This window comes from Capra hircus, chromosome 2 (genome assembly GCF_001704415.2).
Source record: "Capra hircus breed San Clemente chromosome 2, ASM170441v1, whole genome shotgun sequence".
NCBI lineage: Eukaryota > Metazoa > Chordata > Mammalia > Artiodactyla > Bovidae > Capra > Capra hircus.
In genome coordinates, this window is record NC_030809.1 from 19934655 (window position 1) to 19957648 (window position 22994).

The window sequence follows — 22994 nt, forward strand, 5'->3', positions numbered from 1 at the left end:
TCCATCCCAACAGGATGTTACATCCATTCCAACAAACCACTGGAGCCAAATTGGTGTAGCATTGCCATGAATAACAAAAGAACATTCTAGAATGGACCTAATCGACCCATTATAAACACCCATTCTAAAAAAAAAAAAAAAAAAATACCCACAGGCTTTGCACTTTGAAGTAGTGGTGAAAACTGTATAAAGCTGACCTATGATAAGATGAACAGAGGATGATATTTCTAGCATAAGTTTTGTTTTTTTCTGGCCAGCCATCATGAATTTATACAGTGTGCATGATCGGGGAGCCAGATAAATGTGCATGAATGAATTAAATCAATTTCACTGCAAGAAAAATAAATGGCTTTCTTTCTTCTTCCTTCCCCAGAGGCTGCCTGAACTCTTAGGATGGATGAGGGCTCTGTTGGCTGAAGATATGAATTCATGAAATGTCCTGGGAGCACCAGCCTCCTATACAAGACACACCTCCATTGTCACCATGGCACGCTTGTTTACAAAACTTGACAACTTGATAAAGAAGATGTCAGCCAAAAAGAGAGCAATAGTTATAAATAACCATCTCAAGTGGAAAATCAGTACAAAATAAATTTGCAAGTAATGGCTAAGCTATGACTAAATTTACAAATTTTTTACTTGAAAATTACAATTTGCTTAAAAAGACAGGTCACCTAAAAGGGTGAGGCAACTCTTTATCACTTCTCCAATATATAACATTACATTTGAAAAACTAACACTTCACTCTTACAAGAATGCTTAAGTTCTCAAACAGCCACCATATGGGGTGTAACCAGTGTTTATTACCTAGCTAACAATACTTATGAGTAGCTGTGAAAACAAGCTGGAAAATTTTACTCCATGTGCAAATAAAGACTCATCTGTCCTACTTATGTTTAACGATAATAAAAGTATGGATACATGGAAATCCAGATAGACTATATCTAATGAAAATCTTAAAATGTGAAATGCATCTTACATTTTATCCAAATTATCTAAAACTCAGGGTAAATATATCAGAGTCTACCTCAGTTTCCTAGAGCAGCTGTAATAAAGTATCACAAAACGTGGTTTAAAGCAACAAAAATTTATTGTCTCACAGTTCTGAGGATTATAAACCCAGCAGTACGTCAGTGGGACCATTCTCGGTCCCTGAAGCCTATCGTGGAAGACCCTGCCTCGTGACTGGTAGTTTCTGGTGCTTGCTGTCAGTCCCTGGTGGTCTGTGGCTTGTAAACACATCACTCCAATCTTGGCCTCTGTTGTCACATGGCCATCTTCCCCCTGTGTGCCTTTGTGTCTCTTCCTCTTAAAAACATTTCAGTCATAGTAAAGGAAGGAACCACCCTCTACCAGCATGACCTCATCTTAACTAATTACATCTGCAATAATCCTGAAAGTGAAAGTCATTCAGTCGTGTCCGACTCTTTGCGACCTCATGGACTATACAGTCCATGGAATTCTTGAGGCCAGAATAGTGGAGTGGGTAGCCTTTCCCTTCTCCCGGGGATCTTCCCAACCCAGGGATTGAACCTAGGCCTCCTGCAATAATCCTATTTCCAAATAAATCCCATCCTGAGGTCCTGGGAATAAGACCTCAGCACATTTTAGGGGAGGACACAGTTCAACCCTTAACAGTCTACCCTCTGCCCTGTCCCCAAATTCACGTCCTTCCCCATATGCAAAATATATTCACCTTATTCCCAACATTCTCAAATGTCTTAAACATTCCAGTATCAACTCAAAGTCCAGAATTCACCTCAATATCATCAATTCAAAGTCCCAAATTTCATTATCTAAATCATCTAAATCAGTACGAGTGTGATTCATCTTGGGATAAAATTCTCCATCTGAGAAACTGTGAAATCAGAGAATAAGTTGTCTGCTTACTAAATACATTATCCAGGCATAGAATAGACATGTTCTTTCCAAACAGGAGAAATTGGAATGGAAAAAGAGATAATAGGTCCCAGGCAAGTCTTAAAAACTAGCAGGGAAAGTTTCATTAGATTTCAAAGCCTGGAAATAATCCTCTGTGGCCTGATGCTCTGTTCCCTGGGCATGATAGGATGACAGCCTCAGCCCCTTGGTTCAAGAAGATCTCATCATCACAAGCCTCTGTATTTTCGTTCTGTCCTAAGAGTCATTCTTTCATCATTTCATGCTGTCTCTGTCCCTTTTATTCCAGGACGGTAGTATTTTTGCTGGTATATTCTCAAAAACCTTGTCAATCTCCCATGTAACTTCCAGAGTCCTAAGTCATCAGACAAGAGTGTCCTCCTTAGAGCTCTCCTGGAGAGTGAAGTCAGTGAAGTGAAGTCGCTCGGTCATGTCCGACTCTATGCAACCCCCTGGACTGTGGCCTACCAGGCTCCTCTGTCCATGGGATTCTCCAGGCAAGAATACTGGAGTGGGTTGCCATTTCCTTCTCCAGCGGATCTTCCCAACCCAGGGATCAAACCCAGGTCTCCTGCATTGGAGGCAGACACTTTAACCTCTGAGCCACCAGGGAAGCCCCTGGATAACCCCATCTCTATTCCTGGCTTCTGATGAGATTAGATCCACTGTTAGTCGCTCTGTTCCGTCGCTCAGTCGTGTCCAACTTTTTGCGACCCCATGAATCGCAGCACCCCAGGCCTCCTTGTCCTTCATCAACTCCCGGAGTTCACTCAGACTCACATCCATTGGGTCAGTGATGCCATCCAGCCATCTCATCCTCTGTCGTCCCCTTCTCCTCCTGCCCCCAATCCCTCCCAGCATCAGAGTCTTTTCCAATGAGTCAACTCTTCACATGAGGTGGTCAAAGTACTGGAGTTTCAGCTTTAGCATCATTCCTTCCAAAGAAATCCGAGGGCTGATCTCCTTCAGAATGGACTGGTTGGATCTCCTTGCAGTCCAAGGGACTCTCAAGAGTTTTCTCCAACATCACAGTTCAAAAGCATCAATTCTTCAGCACTCAGCCTTCTTCACAGACCAGCTCTCACATCCATACACGACTACTGGAAAAACCATAGCCTTGACTAGATGGACCTTAGTCGGCAAAGTACTGTCTCTGCTTTTCAATATGCTTTCTAGGTTGGTCATCACTTTTCTTCCAAGGAGTAAGCGTCTTTTAATTTCACGGCTGCAGTCACCATCTGCAGTGATTTGGGAGCCCCCCAAAATAAAGTCTGACACTGTTTCCACTGTTTCCCCATCTATTTCCCATGAAGTGATGGGACCAGATGCCATGATCTTCGTTTTCTGAATGTTGAGCTCTAAGCCAACTTTTTCACTCTCCTCTTTCACTTTCATCAAGAGGCTTTTTAGTTCCTCTTCACTTTCTGCCGTAAGGGTGGTGTCATCTGCATATCAGAGGTTATTGATATTTCTCCCGGCAATCTTGATTCCAGCTTGTGTTTCTTCCAGTCCAGCGTTTCTCATAATGTACTCTGCATATAAGTTAAATAAGCAGGTTGACAATATACAGCCTTGACGTACTCCTTTTCCTATTTGGAACCAGTCTGTTGTTCCACATACAGTTCTAACTGTTGCTTCCTGACCTGCATATAGGTTTCTCAAGAGGCAGGTTAGGTGGTCTGGTATTCTCCTCTCTTTCAGAATTTTCCACAGTTTATTGTGATCCACACAGTCAAAGGCCTTGGCATAGTCAAGAAAGCAGATATAGATGTTTTTCTGGAACTCTCTTGCTTTTTCCATGATCCAGTCGATGTTGGCAATTTGATCTCTGGTTCCTCTGCCTTTTCTAAAACCAGCTTGAACATCTGGAAGTTCACGGTTCATGTATTGCTGAAGCCTGGCTTGGAGAATTTTGAGCATTACTTTACTAGCATGTGAGATGAGTGCAATTGTGTGGTAGTTTGAGCATTCTTTGGCATTGCTTTTCTTTGGAATTGGAATGAAAACTGACCTTTTCCAGTCCTGTGGCCACTGCTGAGTTTTCCACATTTGCTGGCATATTGAGTGCAGCACTTTCACAGCATCATCTTTTAGGATTTGAAATAGCTCAACTGGAATTCTATCACCTCCAGTAGCTTTGTTCATAGTGATGCTTTCTAAGGCCCACTTGACTTCACATTCCAGGATGTCTGGCTCTAGGTGAGTGATCACACCATCATGATTATCTGGGTCATGAAGATCAGAGTACATCATGAGAACACAGGGCTGGAAGAAGCACAAGCTGGAATCAAGACTGCCGGGAGAAATATCAATAACCTCAGATATGCAGATGACACCACCTTTATGGCAGAAAGTGAAAAGGAACTAAAAAGCCTCTTGATGAAAGTGAAAGTGGAGAGTGAAAAAGTTGGCTTAAAGCTCAACATTCAGAAAATGAAGATCATGGCATCTGGTCCCATCACTTCATGGGAAATAGATGGGGAAACAGTGGAAACAGTGTCAGACTTTATTTTGGGGGGCTCCCAAATCACTGCAGATGGTGACTGCAGCCATTAAATTTAAAGATGATTACTCCTTGGAAGAAAAGTGATGACCAACCTAGATAGCATATTCAAAAGCAGAGACATTACTTTGCCGACAAGGTCCATCTAGTCAAGGTTATGGTTTTTCCTGTGGTCATGTATGGATGTGAGAGTTGGACTGTGAAGAAAGCTGAGTGCCAAAGAATTGATGCTTTTGAACTGTGATGTTGGAGAAGGCTCTTGAGAGTCCCTTGGACTGCAAGGAGATCCAACCAGTCCAATTTAAAGGAGATCATCCCTGGTTGATCATTGGAAGGAATGATACTAAAGCTGAAACTCCAATACTTTGGCCACCTCATGTGAAGAGTTGACTCACTGGAAAAGACACTGATGCTGGGAGGGATTGGGGGCAGGAGGAGAAGGGGACGACAGAGGATGAGATGGCTGGATGGCATCACTGACTCGATGCACATGAGTCTAAGTGAACTCCGGGAGTTGATGATGGACAGAGAGGCCTGGGGTGCTGTGATTCATGGGGTCACAAAGAGTCGGACACGACTGAGCGACTGAACTGAACTGAACTGAAGACAGTCTTGGATGGTAAATTCAGTATTCCTATTTTTTTGAAGTTACAACTCCACCCCTAATTTTTAAAATTTAAAGAAAATGCCTTACAATTGGAAAGAAAAAAAAAAGCTCTAAGAAATGAGTGTTTCATCTTTCAGGTTGAGTTTTTTTTTCTTCCTTCAATGTTAGCAGAGATCACATGTTAGGAGGACTATTGTGCCCTCATGTTTTCAAAGTTCTTCCTTGAACGTCATCAGTTTTCCATAGACCATAAGGAAAAATCATTCATTTCAAAGGCGCTGTCCAGGCAGAACATCCATACATAAAATAAAAACACATATATGGCTGGGTCGCTTTGCTGTGCACCTGAAACTGTTACAGTATTGTTTAATTGGCTTCAATATAAAATAAAAAGGTTACATAAAAAAGATTTTTAATTTAATTAAATTTTAAAAATAAAAAACATTGTCTTTTTGCAGTAGTAACAGCAGGGGACAAAATTGGAGCCTTTCCTACTTGGAGCATTGAAAATCTCACATCTGAGGGAATTTACTGCACTATTTCTCCATGTTTTTGTTTAGTCGCTAAGTCATGTCTAATTCTCTTATGATCCTATAGACTGTAGCCTTCCAGGCTCCTCTATCCATGGGGTGTCCCAGGCAAGAACACTGGAGTGGGTTGCCATTTCCTTCTCGAGGGGATCTTCCTGACCCAAGGATCAAACTCTTGTCTCCTTCATTGGCAGGAGGATTGTTTATCACTGCACCACCCGGGAAGCCCATTTCTCCCTGTAATCAATCACTTGTTGTTGAGTCTTTACCTTCTGGTGGTAATAGATTTCATAGTCTAGCCAAACCAATCCACCCATTTTAAGTCCAATATTCTGCTTTACAAACTGGCTGCCAACATTAGGGGTGGAATCAGAAGTCATTTTCAGCATAAAAACCTAAGACATGATCTCTTTGAAACCGAAGTCACTCGTCTTAGAAATGATATTTCATCCCTGCCAACACCTGAGGCATGGATTCAGAAAGATGATTTGAGATTTCCTCGATATGACCTCTGTTATAAACTGATTCTACTCTGCATTTTGTTAGTAGTATCCCAAGCATTACTAGTCTCTCAAAAGCACTTTCAGAAACTTCAGTGGGTATGACAGTGAGAAATTATGAATTTTTATAAAGTATACAGTTACTTAATATGTCACTCTTTAGGGGGTTATTTCCTGATGAGTAGAAAGCTCACTTGGCTGTTTCCCTTGACTGCCAGCAGGACTGATCTGTGTAAAAACAATCTAAAGAACTAAGCGTATTCACTTAACACCGAATTGTCCCAGGTTCTAGAACCTCCCTGCAGGTTAAGCAGGTCATAGTCCAACAGAAACCAGCTCAACAGTGCCAAACACCACCACTGTCTAGTATTTTCCCTGTTTACTCCCACAGAAGTTGGGTGTGGATTCTCTAGCTAGAGGCAGGAATCTAGCCCATGTTATACATCTGCAACAATGACAGGCATCATACCAAGAAATTTCCATACAACTACACTTGTAGATGGACATTACTACCACTGGGCAGGTGAAGAAAATATGGAGGTCTCAACAGAATAGGAAACTTATCCAGGGTCACAATCGAGATTTGAATTTGCTCAGACAAAGCCCATGTTCTTCCCATCAGGAAATCCTCTTTTCCTTATTCCCAAACTGCTCCAAGAGTAACCTACACATTCTCGAAAATCAAATGGTGTGTAGTTCCCACTCCAGAGGACACCTTTAAATAACTGAACACTTGGAAAGCATCTTGCTTTTATAATTTTCATTTTTTCTGGCCAGTTAGAAAACCTTATTTGGTTCAATAGCTGTACAGCATTTCCAGGAGAGCTTCAATGTGCCAGATCCTGTGCTAGACTCTGGGTGACAAAGATGAATCTCTGCTCCCAAGGAGCTTCCCAGGTTAAGGAGCAGAACTGTGCATCCATACATTAGTACCTTTCAGGCCATCAGTATTACAGATTGCATGCTCGTGCTTAGCAACTGGCCTTGTTCTAACAATTACACGATTACTGATGTGTGTAATTCTCATCATATAAGGTAGTTATTTATCAACCTCACTTTACACTCAAGCAATCTGTACAAAGAGCTCCAGAAACTTGTTGAAGGTCACATGGATGTAAGTAGCAGAGAAGGAGTTGGACCTATTTGACTCCAGAACCCTGTTCTTGTTCAGTTCAGTCACTCAGTCGAGTCAGACTCTGTGCGACCCCAAGAATTGCAGCATGCCAGGCCTCCCTGTTCATCACCATCTCCCGGAGTTCACTCAGACTCACGTCCATCGAGTCCGTGATGCCATCCAGCCATCTCATCCTGGGTCGTCCCCTTCTCCTCCTGCCCTCAATCCCTCCCAGCATCAGAGTCTTTTCCAGTGAGTCAACTCTTCACATGAGGTGGCCAAAGTACTGGAGTTTCAGCTTTAGCATCAGTCCTTCCAAAGAAATCCGAGGGCTGATCTCCTTCAGAATGGACTGGTTGGATCTCCTTGCAGTCCAAGGGACTCTCAAGAGTCTTCTCCAACACCGCACTTCAAACGCATCAATTCTTTGGCACTCAGCCTTCTTCACAGTCCAACTCTCACATCCATACATGACCACAGGAAAAACCATAACCTTGACTAGACGGACCTTATTTGGCAAAGTACTGTCTCTGCTTTTGAATATACTATCTAGGTTGGTCATAAATTTGCTTCCAAGGAGTAAGCGTCTTTTAATTTCATGGCTGCAGTCACCATCTCCAGTGATTTTGAAGCCCCCCAAAATAAAGTCTGACACTGTTTTCACTGTTTCCCCATTGATTTCTCATGAAGTGATGGGACTGGATGCCATGATCTTCTTTTTCTGAATGGTGAGCTTTAAGACAACTTTTTCGCTCTCCTCTTTCACTTTCATCAAGAGGCTTTTTAGTTCCTCTTCACTTTCTGCCATAAGGGTGGTGTCATCTGCATATCTGAGGTTATTGATATTTCTCCCGGCAATCGTGATTCCAGCTTGTGTTTCTTCCAGTCCAGCGTTTCTCATGATGTACTCTGCATATAAGTTAAATAAGCAGGGACACAATACACAGCCTTGACGTACTCCTTTTCCTATTTGAAACCAGTCTGTTGTTCCATGTCCACTTCTAACTGTTGCTTCCTGACCTGCATACAGATTTCTCAAGAGGCAGGTTAGGTGGTCTGATATTCCCATCTCTTTCAGAATTTTCCACAGTTTATTGTGACGCACACAGTCAAAGGCTTTGGCATAGTCAAGAAAGCAGATATAGATGTTTTTCTGGAACTCTCTTGCTTTTTCCATGATCCAGTCGATGTTGGCAATTTGATCTCTGGTTCTTCTGCCTTTTCTAAAACCAGCTTGAACATCAGGGAGTTCACTGTTCATGTATTGCTGAAGCCTGGCTTGGAGAATTTTGAGCATTACTTTACTAGCATGTGAGATGACTGCAATTGTGTGGTAGTTTGAGCATTCTTTGGCATTGCCTTTCTTTGGAATTGGAATGAAAATGGACCTTTTCCAGTCCTGTGGCCACTGCTGAGTTTCCACATTTGCTGGCATATTGAGTGCAGCACTTTCACAGCATCATCTTTCAGGATTTGAAATAGCTCAACTGGAATTCCATGACCTCCACTAGCTTTGTTCGTAGTGATGCTTTCTAAGGCCCACTTGACTTCACTTTCCAAGATGTCTGGCTCTAGATTAGTGATCACATCATTATGATTATCTGGGTCATGAAGATCTTTTTTGTACAGTTCTTCCATGTATTCTTGCCACCTCTTCTTAATATCTTCTGCTTCTGTTAGGTCCAGACCATTTCTGTCCTTTATCGAGCCCATCTTTGTATGAAATATTCCCTTGGTATCTCTAATTTTCTTGAAGAGCTCTCTAGTCTTTCTCATTCTGTTGTTTTCCTCTATTTCTTTGCATTGATCGCTGAAGAAGGCTTTCTTATCTCATCTTGCTGTTCTTTGGAACTCTGCATTCAGATGCTTATATCTTTCCTTTTCTCCTTGGCTTTTTACCTCTCTTCTTTTCACAACTATTTGTAAGGCCTCCCCAGACAGCCATTTTGCTTTTTTGCATTTCTTTTCTTTGGGGATGGTCTTTATCCCTGTTTCCTGTACAAAGTCATGAACCTCATTCCATAGTTCATCAGGCACTCTATCTATCAGATTTAGGCCCTTAAATCTATTTCTCACTTCCACTGTATAATCATAAGGGATTTGATTGAGGTCATACCTGAATGGTCTAACGCTTTTCCCTACTTTCTTCAATTTAAGTCTGAATTTGGCAATAAGGAGTTCACGATCTGAGCCACAGTCAGCTCCTGGTCTTGTTTTTGTTGACTGTATAGAGCTTCTCCATCTTTGGCTGCATAGAATATAATCAATCTGATTTCGGTGTTGACCATCTGGTGATGTCCATGTGTAGAGTCTTCTCTTGTGTTGTTGGAAGAGGATGTTTGCTATGACCAGTGGATTTTCTTGGCAAACCTCTATTAGTCTTTGCCCTGCTTCATTCCGCATTCCAAGGCCAAATTTGCCTGTTACTCCAGGTGTTTCTTGACCTCCTACTTTTGCATTCCAGTCCCCTATAATGAAAAGGACATCTTTTTTGGGTGTTAGTTCTAAAAGGTCTTGTTCAGTTCAGTTCAGTCGCTCAGTCATGTCCGACTCTTTGCGATCCCATGAATCGCAGCACGCCAGGCCTCCCTGTCCACCACCATCTCCCGGAGTTCACTCAGATTCATGTCCATCAAGTCCGTGATGCCATCCAGCCATCTCATCATGGGTCATCCCTTTCTCCTCCTGCCCCCAATCTCTCCCAGCATCAGAGTCTTTTCCAATGAGTCAAATCTTCGCATGAGGTGTCCAAAGTACTGGAGCTTCAGCTTTAGCATCATTCCTTCCAAAGAAATCCCAGGGTTGATCTCCTTCAGAATGGACTGGCCGGATCTCCTTGCAGTCCAAGGGACCCTCAAGAGTCTTCTCCAACACCACAGTTCAAATGCATCAATTCTTCGGCACTCAGCCTTCTTCACAGTCCAACTCTCACATCCATACATGACCACAGGAAAAACCATAGTTGTAGGTCTTCATAAAACCGTTCAACTTCAGCTTCTTCAGCGTTACTGGTTGGGGCAAAGACTTGGATAACTGATATTGAATGGTTTGCCTTGGAGACAAACAGAGATCATTCTGTCATTTCTGAGATTTGCATCCAAGTGCTGCATTTCGAACTCTTTTGTTGACCATGATGGCTACTCCATTTCTTCTGAGGGATTCCTGCCTGCAGTAGTAGATATAATGGTCATCTGAGTTAAATTCACCCGTTCCAGTCTATTTTAGTTTGCTGATTCCTAGAATGTCGACATTCACCCTTGCCATCTCTTGTTTGACCACTTCCAATTTGCCTTGATTCATGGACCTGACATTCCAGGTTCCTATGCAATATTGCTCTTTATAGCATCGGACCTTGCTTCTATCACCAGTCACATCCAGAACTGGATATTGTTTTTGCTTTGGCTCCATCCCTTCATTCTTTCTGGAGTTATTTCTCCACTGATCTGCAGTAACATAGTGGGCACCTAATGACCTGGGGAGTTCCTCTTTCAGTATCCTATCATTTTGCCTTTTCCTACTGTTCATGGGGTTCTCAAGGCAAGAATACTGAAGTGGCTTGCCATTCCCTTTTCCAGTGGACCAGGCTCTGTCAGACCTCTCCACCATGACCCACCCGTATTGGATTGTCCCACAGGCATGGCTTGGTTTCATTGAGTTAGACAAGGCTGTGGTCCTAGTGTGATTAGATTGACTAGTTTTCTGTGAGTATGGTTTCAGTGTGTTTGACCTCTGATGCCCTCTTGCAACACCTACCATCTTACTTGGGTTTCTCTTACCTTGGGCATGGGGTATCTCTTCATGGCTGTTCCAGCAAAGCACAGCCGCTGCTCCTTACCTTGGATGAGGGGTATCTCCTTACCGCCACCGTTCCTGACCTTCAACGTGAAATATAAATTCTCAAGCCCCACTCAAGATCTGCTAAATCTGAATGTCTGCTTTTTAAAAACTGAACAATAATTATTTTACAATGCTGTGTTGGTTTCTGCCATACATCAATATGATTAGCCATAAGTACACATATGTCCCCTCCTTCTTGAACCTCTCTCCTACCCTCCACCCCGAATGTCTGTTTTTAGCCATTCCTCCAGATTAATCTGAAATTTGCTAAAATTTGAGAAGCACTGCTTTAAGCCATTGGGCAATAAAAAGATTAGATAAGGAATTGTATTAGTTCACTTTCTTCAGGGAAGAAGAGAAAAAAAAAACCTGTCACTAACATCTGATTTACAGCCTGGTTATTCAGCAGATGGAGCATGACAATTTTATCTCCCTTTCTTCCTTGCCTTGCCCAGCCACCATCCACATTCCTCTCAGCCCCACACCAAGGAAACTTTGCCCCCTACACCAATCCACCATTTTTTCCTCACCCTAAACACAAGTCAAACTTGAATGCCAGTAAGTGAAAATTTAGGGGGAGCTGGGAGCTATTGCTGGGCTAGATTTAGATTCCAGATTGTCATAAAAAGCAGATTTGAAATGTAGCTTTTGCTGGGTTGGTAATTATCCCTAAAGGCCAGGAAGAGCAAGAATACCTTCTACCAAATATTAGGAATGCTTAGATAGGGCTATCTGAGAATGCTTAGATAGTGGTAGAGTAGCTAGGAATCAGCCTGCCAGTGCGGGAGATGTGGGTTCAATCCCTGGTACAGGAAGATCCCATGTGCCTCAGAATAACTAGAGCCTGGCCCCGCAGCCGCTGAGCCCATGCTCTAGAGCCCAGGAGCCGCAGCTGCTGAGACCTCTCCCCCCAGAGCCCGTGCTCTGCAAGAGGAGACGCTCCTGCAATGAGAAGCCTGCGCACCACTCTGAGAGAGTAACCCCTGCTCATGGCAACTAGAGAAAGCCCATGCAACAGCAAAGACCCAGTGTAGCAAAAAAAGAGAAAACATAACCTATATCTTAAAAAAAGAAAAGAACACTTAGATAAAAGTCTACTGGGGAACCTAAACGCCATATTAAAAAGCAAAGACGTTACTTTGTGAACAAAGGTCCATCTAGTCAAAGCTAGGGTTTTTCCAGTAGTCGGATATGGATGTGAGAGTTGGACTATAAAGAAAGAAAGCTGAGTGCTGAAGAATTGATGCTTTTGAACTGCAGTGTTGGAGAAGGAAATCAGTCCTGAATATTCATTGGAAGGACTGATGCTGAAGCTGAAACTCCAACACTTTGGCCACCTGATGAGAAGAACTGATTCATTGGAAAACACCCTGATCCTGGGAAATGTTGAAGGCTGGAGGAGAAGTGGATGACAGAAGATGAGATGGTGGGACATGAGTTTGAGTAAACTCCAGGAGTTGGTGATGGACAGGGAGGCCTGGTGGCGGCAGTCCAGGGGGTTGCAAAGAGTCAGACATGACTGAGCGACTAAACGGAACTGAACTGGGGAACTCAAGCAGTGAGGACACAGATTCTGTCAAGACAAAGGACATTCTCAGGCTCAGTAAATCAGTGGGTTTATTTCAGTTGTTTGAGAGACACTAGGATTCGAGAGGGTATAAGCCAACCTCCTCATGTCGTCTTCTGTCCACTATACCTTCCTCTTACAGAAACTGAAATAATCACGTGTTACTGATCCTTGGAAGAAAAGTTATGAGCAACCTAGATAGCATATTCAAAAGCAGAAATATTACTTGCCAACTAAGGTCCGTCTAGTCAAGGCTATGGTTTTTCCAGTGGTCATGTACGGATGTGAGAGTTGGACTGTGAAGAGGCCTGAGCGCCGAAGAATTGATGCTTTTGAACTGTGATGTTGGAGAAGACTCTTGAGAGTCCCTTGGACTGCAAGGAGATCCAACCAGTCCATTCTGAAGGAGATCAACCCTGGGATTTCTTTGGAAGGAACAATGCTATAGCTGAAGCTCCAGTACTTTGGCCACCTCATGCGAAGAGTTGACTCATTGGAAAAGATGCTGGGAGGGATTGGGGACAGGAGGAGAAGGGGACGACCCAGGATGAGATGGCTGGATGGCATCACAGACTCGATGGACGTGAATGTGAGTGAACTCCGGGAGATGGTGATGGACAGGGAGGCCTGGCGTGCTGCGATTCATGGGGTCGCAGAGTCAGACACGACTGAGTGAATGAACTGAACTGAACTGAACTGATGGGCTCAGGTAATTTTGCTGATACAGCCAGTGTTCCTTGGGAAACTGTGACCCAAACTGACTTAAGCAAATGACTGACTGAGCCGTCTCTCATGGCTCCTCCGGTACAGCCAAGTGAAATAAGGCCAAGAATGTGGAAGAGCAAGACACACCAGTAAATTTCTTTCTTTGACTCTCAGCCTTTAAATATCATTTGTTTTATAGTTGCCTGATTACTATGATGGTATCTCAGTCTGGTCTGGGCATTTACACTGATGCAGATCAAAGGTGAAGGTGCTCAGGTTCTTCCAGGACTGAAACATCCTTTTTACCCTCATGGTTCTGACTTTGAAGAAGAGTAAACGACTAAGTGCTCACAGGCAGCAGTACCTGAGCATGAACTGCCCTGGAACTACCACGCGGTGTGAGAGATGAATGAATGTACACATTGTGACCTCTTTTCCCAGCCTCCATAGCTTATGCAGATCAAATCACATGTTAAAATGTAACAAGCACTTAACGACGACGAGCAATAGCTGCTCTTTCCTTACACTTGGAGGAACGAATCCACATGTCATAAACATCTATTATCTTTGCAGTCTGTTTCCTCAAATTTCAGTTGTCTTTTGTTTTTCTTTCTACTATCAGAAAAGCATGTAAAGTATCAAAGTGGACCCACTTGGTCACAGGCCAACCAATGTGTCCTCAGATTGATACATGCCATATGCTAATGTCACGATGCATTTCTCTTCCTGGAACTCTGTCCTCACATCCTGTCCATTTAATCTTGTAGATCACAAAAGACATCTTTCACTTTGAATTTTTTTTGTCAAGTAGGGGAGTCTTTTACTTTGAACACACTTTTGTCTGGCATTGCCGCTCCTGGTGTTTTTCCTCACTTATTATGTCTATTATAAGCCAGTCATCCTCCAGGGAATTAGCTGCAACATTTGCTGGCTGCTGCTCTTGCTTGGCCAAGGAGTCAGGACCATGCAGGTGCTGGAATTCTTCTATGGGATGGTCACCGCCACCGAGGTGGCCTACTATGCCTACCTTTACAGCGTGGTCAGCCCAGAGCACTACCAGAAGGTGAGCGGCTACTGCAGGATGTCATGCTGGTGGCCTACACGGTGGCCTCCGCGCTGGCCCAGCTCTTGGTATCTCTGGCCGGCCTGTCCTACCATTACCTCAACGTCATATCCTTGGCCTCTGTCTCCGTGGCCTTCCTCTTCTCACTTTTCCTACCCATGCCTAAGAAGAGCATGTTTTTTCAAGCAAAATCCAGCAAAGATGCTCCTCCATAGCCACCAGGTGTGAAATGAAAATACTTCCTGTCATATCAATAAACAACAAATGTCACAGCCATCAGTGATTTCTGGCCTCCAAATGTGAATGAGGGCTCCCAAAACTGAGATCCAGTGCATGCTGCCACCCTGCTGAGGAGCTAGGGGAATGCAAGAAGCAAGGTGAACAGGAAACAGATTGGCCCCAGAGAGCTGAGGTGCCTATGAAAGGAATGGAAACAGTGAGCCCAGAGGCTTGCATCTTCCCATACATACAATGCTAAATTCCTTAACTTGATACCTAATCTTTGATGTTCAGCCTGCCCAATCCGTTTGTTGCAAACTTGTATACAGCCTGATTTCCCTCCTGCCTCCTTGGAGCAGTTTCCTCAGAGCTACTGAGATGCTATCTCCCAGGCCCGGAGTCCTAAACACTCTCACCTAATAGAATAACTACTTTCAGGCTGTGACTGTATCATTTAGTCGACACAGGAAAGGATGCTGTCCCAGAGGAACATCAAAAAATCACAAAGCAGTGGCGAAAGAAGTATTCACTGATTTAAGGAACCCCGATGGTGGCCAGGTAACCGACCCAAAGCCATAAAATGTAGCTCTGAGTGTGTCCACAGTAGTTCTGAGACTTGAATGAGTGTTGCTCCTTTACTCATCATTTTTACTGGTCCCAATCCGGTACACTTTCTCCATAGCAGGTTTTAACCAGGTTTTGAACTATGTTCAAATCCTGTGAGACTACAAGGCACCATCTCAGAGTTCCATGATACAATATAGAGCAATAGAAGCCCTTACAAACTATGGGGATAAGCATAGTTTATCTTTGTGGCTATGTATAGTTATCCTATATAATTATCCTATACATACCCCCAAAGATAAACTATACTTACCCCCCACAGTTTGCAAAAGCGTCTACGCTCCATTATACATTATGGAACTCTGGGAGGTCCATATAGTCAAAGCTATGGTTTTCCCAGTAGTCATTTATGGATGTGAGAGCTGGACAATAAAAAAGGCTGAGCGCCAAAGAATTGATGCCTTCGAATTGTGGTGCTGAAGAAGACTATTAAGAGTCCCTCGGAGAGCAAGATCAAACCATTCAACCCTAATGGAAATCAATCCTGAATATTCATTGGAAAGACTGATGCCGAAGCTCAAGCTCCAGTACTTTGGCCACCTGATGTGAAGAACTGATTCATTTGAAAAGACACTGATGCTGGAAAGATTGAAGGCAGGAGGAGACGGGGACAACAGAGAATGAGATGGTTGGTTGGCATCACCAACTCAATGAACATGAGTTTGAAAAAACTCCAAGAGATGGTAAAGGACAGGGCAGCCTGGCATGCTGCAGTCCATGGGGTCGTGAAGAGTTGGACATGATTGAGTGACTGAACAACAATCAATGTGCAAGAAATGTCTTCTTTCAAATTGTATTCTTGGATAATCTTGTAGTGATTTCAACACTGAATACCAGCTACTTTGAAAAATAAGAGTTTTGTCACAAAATGTAAAAGAGACAAGGAATATAACAAAATGTTTTGTTGAAGCTGTATATGAGTATCACTCATCTCTAAAAACAGGGGCTGCAAATTGGTGTCCCAATGGTCAAACACCGTTTGACCATGAAAAGTTAAACAGTTCAAGGACAGACTGTCAAAACTCTTTCCTCTCTTTAACCTTTTAGTAGCTCTAATCTTTAATCTGTGATTTGCAAACCATTAATATGAGGTGGCAAATGATGGCCAATGGGCTACCATAGCTAACAGTTTTTACACCTTTAAAACATTGTAAGGGGGAGAGGGGACTTCCCTAGTAGTCCAGTGGTTGAGAATTCTCCTTTCAATTCAAGGGACAGGAGTTCGATCTCTGGTCAGGAAACTGAGATCCTACAACTACTGAGCCTGTGTGCCACAGCTAGGGAAGCCTGCTCATTGCAAACAAAGAAGAGCCTACAAGGACAGATCCGGCATGCCACAAGTAAGACCTGACACAGATTAATTAATTAAAATAATAAAACATTGTAAGGGAGAAAAAAGAATATATGACAAGGGTTGTGAAAATAAATAGATCCCATCTAATAGCAAAGCAAAAACAAAGAAAGACATGTGGCCCACAAGCTTGAAGTACATACTATCTGGCACTTTACAACAGACAGATCTTAAAATCAAGTCAGGGGATCTCTAACCAGAATAGAATAGATTAAAGCATATCAACTTGTAAGGATGAATTCTGTATTGTGACAATTCAGTTTACAAATGCACATGAACTAACATGTAAAATATATTTCTTTCTCAGACTATAGTCCAAGAAGTTTGGAAGTTTACTGCTCTAGGATCTATCTTATCATTTCAAAGTTTCCCAGTTGAGACAACTGAAATAATTGTATCTTTCCCTCACTATACATTTAGGGATTTGCCGAAGTTTTTGCCCTCTATTAAGACTATTTTCCACACCCAGCTATCCCCTTCCCTACCATATCCTGATATATGCTAGAATAAAAGTGAATCCAGCCTGGATTCTAATAAACTTCCATCCAGTCTCCTCTCCACAATCAAGTTATTGTGTTATCCCATATACTTATCTCACCGGCCTTTCATTCATGTAATACTTTTACTCAATTGTCATTAGTAAGAACAAGGACACAGTTGCCCTTAGCAAATAAACAGTAATCCTTGATTTTTGGTGAAAATGGCAGCAGAGGACAAACAGCATTCTAGAAAGGCTCAGGCCCTTCAAGAGGACATGGTGAACCTGTTTACAGCTTTTCCTTGAGTTGTCTGATATATGCCTGTTTCATCCTTATTTACTACAGACAGATTTCTGACATTGTGTCTTGTCCAGCAGAAAGAAGCCAGGGAGAACAAGTGGCCTGGAGAAGCCTTGGGAAGGTCTCTAGTGGGTGGAGGGCCTCCAGCTTCTGTTACTGGAGTGGGTATTGCCTTCCACCCCTCCTGAGCTTTTTGTTTTAGCAAAACTTCCCTCCCAGCTGAGAAGCTACGGTCTTTGGTGGTTTTAGATGTGTATCCAGACACCCTTCCTTGTTCCTAGAACATATTGTGAAATTTGAAACACTTTTCCAGAAGGAGTAGTGTGCAGAGAGAGAGGGAAGGTGGGCTGATACAGGAGTTAATATCCTACAGTCTGGGCAGAACCCAAAGCCAGCTTTGAAATTAGCCCAACAATGCACACGGACCTTCCTGAAGAAACAAAGCCTTCATATCAAATAAGACTTTGAAGATACTTGTTTTTGAAGTTGGGGTGTTCCACACCCACTTATTTATTGAGCATTTCAGGGTCCATTGTTGAGCTCATATTCTTCTCATTTCCCTTTCTGGAAATTCTATTTTGACTCCTAGAAAACTGTTCTGGTTGGTTCTCCTCCACGTATTTCCTCTGTAAGTACTTGGTCCTGGGGAGAAGCAGGGAAAAAAATTGTCTTCTCTCCAGGTAACATACCCTTACTTAGGCCATGTGTACAAAAGATAAAATTTTCATAAAATGTATTATTTACAAGCCCCTTAAACACAGTCTTTATAGTCTCTTGGTAACAGGGAAGACCTTACTTCAGTTCAGTTCAGTTCAGTTCAGTTCAGTCGCTCAGTCGTGTCCGACTCTTTGCGACCCCATGAATCGCAGCACGCCAGGCCTCCCTGTCCATCACCAACACCCAGAGTTCACTCAGACTCACATCCATTGAGTTGGTGATGCCATCCAGCCATCTCATCCTCTGTCGTCCCTTCTCCTCCTGCCCCCAATCCCTCCCAGACCTTACTTAGTGTCAAATTTTTAGGCAAAACGAAGTGAAGTAGGATTGGGTTGCTGACTTAAAGATGCATGTAAAGTAAACCACACCTTTAAGAAAGAAAGCCTTCCCTGGTGTCTCAGATGGTAAGAATCACCTGCAATGCAGGTGACCCAGGTTTGATCCCTGGGTCAGGAAGACTCCCTGGAGAAGGGAATGACAACCAACTCCAGTATTCTTGCCTAGAGAATCCCACGGACAGTGGAGCCTGGTGGGCTACAGTCCATGGAGTTCCCAAGTCATGACTGAACGACTAACACTTGAAGAAAGCAAGCTGAGAGTAGTAAGAAATTTGACAATTGACTACTTGGCTCCCAGCGCATTGTGGGAACACACTGGAAAGACATCTGTATAATGTATATTATAAAATAGAACTCTCCTAAGGATGTGTCCTGTGGCCGCATGTGCTTCCAAGCACTCCATTAGTTGGGCAAGGGCTTGGGTCAGGGTTTCTCATCCTCACACTATTGACATTTTGAGAGGGGATAATTCTTTGTCATGGGGCGGGGGGAGGTGGGGGAAGGGATCCTGTCCTGTACATTGTAGGATGTTCAGCAGATTCTCCAGTCTCCAGCCCCCTAAATCCCACTAGCAACTCCCTCCTCCAGTCATGACAACAAAAAATGTCTTCAAATATGGCCATCTTTCCCCTGGAGGCAAAAACAACCCTGGTGATAACCATTTGGTTAGGGTTAGGTTCCATCTGAGTTAGGGTCAGAACTTTTACAATCTTTATCACAAACTATTAAAACTAAGATTTATTACTACATGGTATCACTTATATGGGGCTTTGCAGGTGGCACTAGTGGCAAAGAACCTGCCTGCCAGTGCAAAAAACTTAAGAGACACGGGTTCAACCCCTGGGTGGGTGGAAAAGACCCCCTGGAAAAGGAAATGGCAACCCACTCCAGTATTCTTGCCTGGAAAATCCCATGGACAGAGGAACCTGGCAGGCTACAGTCCCTAGGGTCTCACAGAGTGGAATATGACTGAAGCAACTTAGCACACATGCACACATCACAGTCGAAAATGTGACATGTTATCTATGAAACAGAGACAGACACACGGTCATAAAGAACAGACTTGTGGTTGCCAAGGGGGAGAGGAGGTGGGGAAGGGATGGATTGGAAGTTTGAAATTAGTAGATGCAGACTATTATATATAGATTGGATAAATGACAAAGTCCTGTTGTATAGCGCAGGGAACTATATTCAATATCCTGTGATAAACCATAATGGGAAAGAATATGAAAAGTAATACATATATATGTATAACTGAGTCACTTTGCTGTACAGCAGAAATGAACACATTGTCAATCAACTATAATAGATTTCTTTAAAAACTACTAATTTGTCTCATTTTCCCAGTAAGTTATATGATTTTCAAGAGCAAGAGTCAGCCCTGTAAAGATCCAGCGGGGTGGGATGGGGGTGGGAGGAAAGCACAAGAGGGAGGGGATATGTGTATAGCTATGGCTGATTCCCATTGTTGTACAGCAGAAACCAACAAAACATTGTAAAGCAATTATCCTCCAATAAAAAATAATTTTATTTTTTAGAAAAAAAGAGCCAGGGTCCATAGTTTAGCACCACAATCTCCCACAGAGAAGCTCAGAAATTCTTGGTGGGCAAATAAGTGAATGAATGAGGAAGTGAAGGAATAAAGAAGAGGATGAGCAAATGCACACGTGGGGAAGAAGCGTGTAGAGAGAATTCTGGAAGAGAAGTTTGGTATCTGTCGGGGATCTTGAAGGAATATTTTAAATGATATTTCAGAGGAGATAGAGAAAAATAGAACCAAGGGCAAAGAGAGGTCATACTTGCTAGAGCATCACCACATGGCACGAAGGAAGGGTGTGCTGGAATGAGCTGAGACTTCAGTTCAAAAATTTGGCACCTCACGGGATCACGTTGTAACTGTCCACTTCTTACCTATTGCTTTTTCTTGACCAAACTTTAATCCGGCTCCTCTCTTTCCTGTAGGTCCCTACACCCTGCATGCCCACAACCCTGAACAAGGATGAAAAAATGTGGACCGCGCCCAAACCCTCCGCCACTGCCTGCCCCTCCTTATCAGCTTCTCCCGGGAATTGGCTGACCACAGCAGGACACCTTCCTGTCAGACTCCACCGGTCACTTCCCCTGGCTTGTCCAGCGTCCCCTCCAAAGTTCTGCCGACCTCTGCTTGCCCATAGCAAAGGGTAATCTTTGAAAAGAAACCCCCTTTTCAGATTGATTTTAAGACACTTGCAGATTCCAATAATCGCAGCAATTCTCCCAATTCCAGTAGTCTTTCTCATCAATAAGGCTCTCCCTGTAGAAGTCTGGATTTGCTTTTGACACCAGATTTCTAGCCTGAGTTTAACGTCTAGCAAAGAGAAGAGAAGAGGAGAAAAAAAATGGCTTCTATGGGTCCTTTCCAGTCTACGATTTATGGAGACCCAAATTTAGGTGCTCTATTTAAATGTTAAGAGAAAAAAGCTATGTGCAGTTCACAGAGTTGGACCAAGTGATTTTTCATTCAAAGTTCGCAAGTCAACCTTATGTACCATAGCCTAGAAACGCTTCAGTGCTTACACAGTTTGAATTTTGGCAAAATGGTGCACTACTTTATTATGGAGAATAACGAGGTGACTGTTGTTTCCTCTCTCTTCAGGGGCAGAGGGCAGTGGGCCATGTGAGTGTCAACTGAAATCTTCTGGGAGAGTGGGCTTTGGGAATCCCTCTGCAGCTGATGCAGGTGCTCTTTTTCTCAACCACAGCTAATATTTGGGTGTGCTCCGCTGGTCTTTGATATTCAAGTTACAAGCTTCTTATAACTAGCAGCTTAGGTATTTATCATTTCTTTATTTAACTGTGTAAATCTGAAGCAACAAAATACATTTCTTTCTTTATTCGTCCAGTTTCTCTGCATAGCCTTTTGCATTATTTATATATAATGCTTCACATAAGAGACGATGGAACTATATTTCTATTTTTAACCAACTTTCTCTTGGGGCTTATTGTTAATTAGGCAAGAAAATTCAGAGTTCTCACAGTTAATAAACAGGGACATACATTTTCAGGTTTTGATTTTTTATCATTTTGGTATTCTATTTATTTATTTGACAGAATAGTTTTTTTTTATTTTTTTCTTCTTTCATAGAGCTCCCCCATTTTTCTGGTAAGAATACTTAACATGAAGTCTGTCCTCTTAACAGATTTTTCAGTATACAATACAGCATGGTTACCTATAAGTACAATGTTGTACATCTGCTCTCTAGAACTTTATTCATGTTGCGTTACTGAAATATACACATTTATATTACAGTTCCTCATTTAAATGTACAGTTTAAATCCACAGGTTAAATATACAGCTCTTCATTTTCCTCTCTACCCAGCCCTTGGAAACCACCATTCTTTGCTTCTGTGAGTTTGATACAATGGAATATATCAGAATAATGGAATCAGGCAGCATTTGTCGTGCTGTCACTGTGGTGTAATGTCATACAGGTTCATCCATGTCATCCTATATTGCAGAATTTCTCTTTTTAAAGGCTGAATAATATTCCATTGTGTGTATATACCTCATATCCTTTATCCATTAACCCTTCAGTGGGCATGTAGGTGGTTCCCATATCTTGGTTATTGTGAATAGTGCTACAATGAATATGGCAATGCTCACAGCTCTTCAAGACCCAATCTCTGCAACTACATTCACATCTAATGGTTATTCTAACAGTAAATTTTAAAATGAACTTAACAAGTGTAGGGTATTAAGTGTATCTCTAATGCAAAGGGTTAGTGTTCAGGTTTGGAAGAAAGTCTGAAAGTCATTGACCATGTTTTCAACCATCATGTACTATAAGAAGTTCACATAAAATAATTGTGTTTCTTCTATAAAAAATATATTACTTCCTATTTCCTTTTCACGATACAAAAACTGATAAATTTCATTCAATATCAGACAAAGTAGTTCAGTTCAATTCAGTCAGTCCAGTTCAGTTACTCAGTCATGTCCGACTCTTTGCGACCCCATGAACTGCAGCACACCAGGCCTCCCTGTCCATCACCAACTCCCGGATTCCATCCAAGCAGTTATCTAGTACCAATTACTTATTCTCTGGTATAGTGTGAGCCCTGGGAGGGTAGAGTTAAGCTTCTGCATGATTATATACCTGGTGTTTACCCTGGTTCTTGCTCCACAGTGAGTACTTGACTAGCATTTCTAGAGAAAAAAAAAGAATAAATACAACATTAAAAAATAAAAGTTTGGGCTATTGAGTTTTTAAACATTCTATTTTCATATAAGCTCAAATTAGTGTCCTTATTACTTTCCTTGAAGTTACAGGGTAAATTGGTAAATGCCAATCTCATGATTCCATAATACATGGGACATAACCAAATGACAATTCAAGGTGATTCTACCTTTTAAAGTATCAGTTAAGTTCAGTTCAGTCGCTCAGTCATGTCAACTCTTTGTGACCCCATGAATTGCAGCATGCCAGGCCTCCCTGTCCATCACCAACTCCCGGAGTTCACTCAGACTCACGTCCATCGAGTCAGTGATGCCATCCAGCCATCTCATCCTCGGTCGTCCCTTTCTCCTCCTTCTCCCAATTCCTCCCAGCATCAGCGTCTTTTCCAATGAGTCAACTCTTCACATGAGGTGGCCAAAGTACT

General features: G+C 42.6%; 1 pseudogene; it reads left to right on the forward strand.

Annotated features, from left to right (window-relative positions):
* On the forward strand, nucleotides 14110-21126 carry LOC102185410 (annotated as a pseudogene).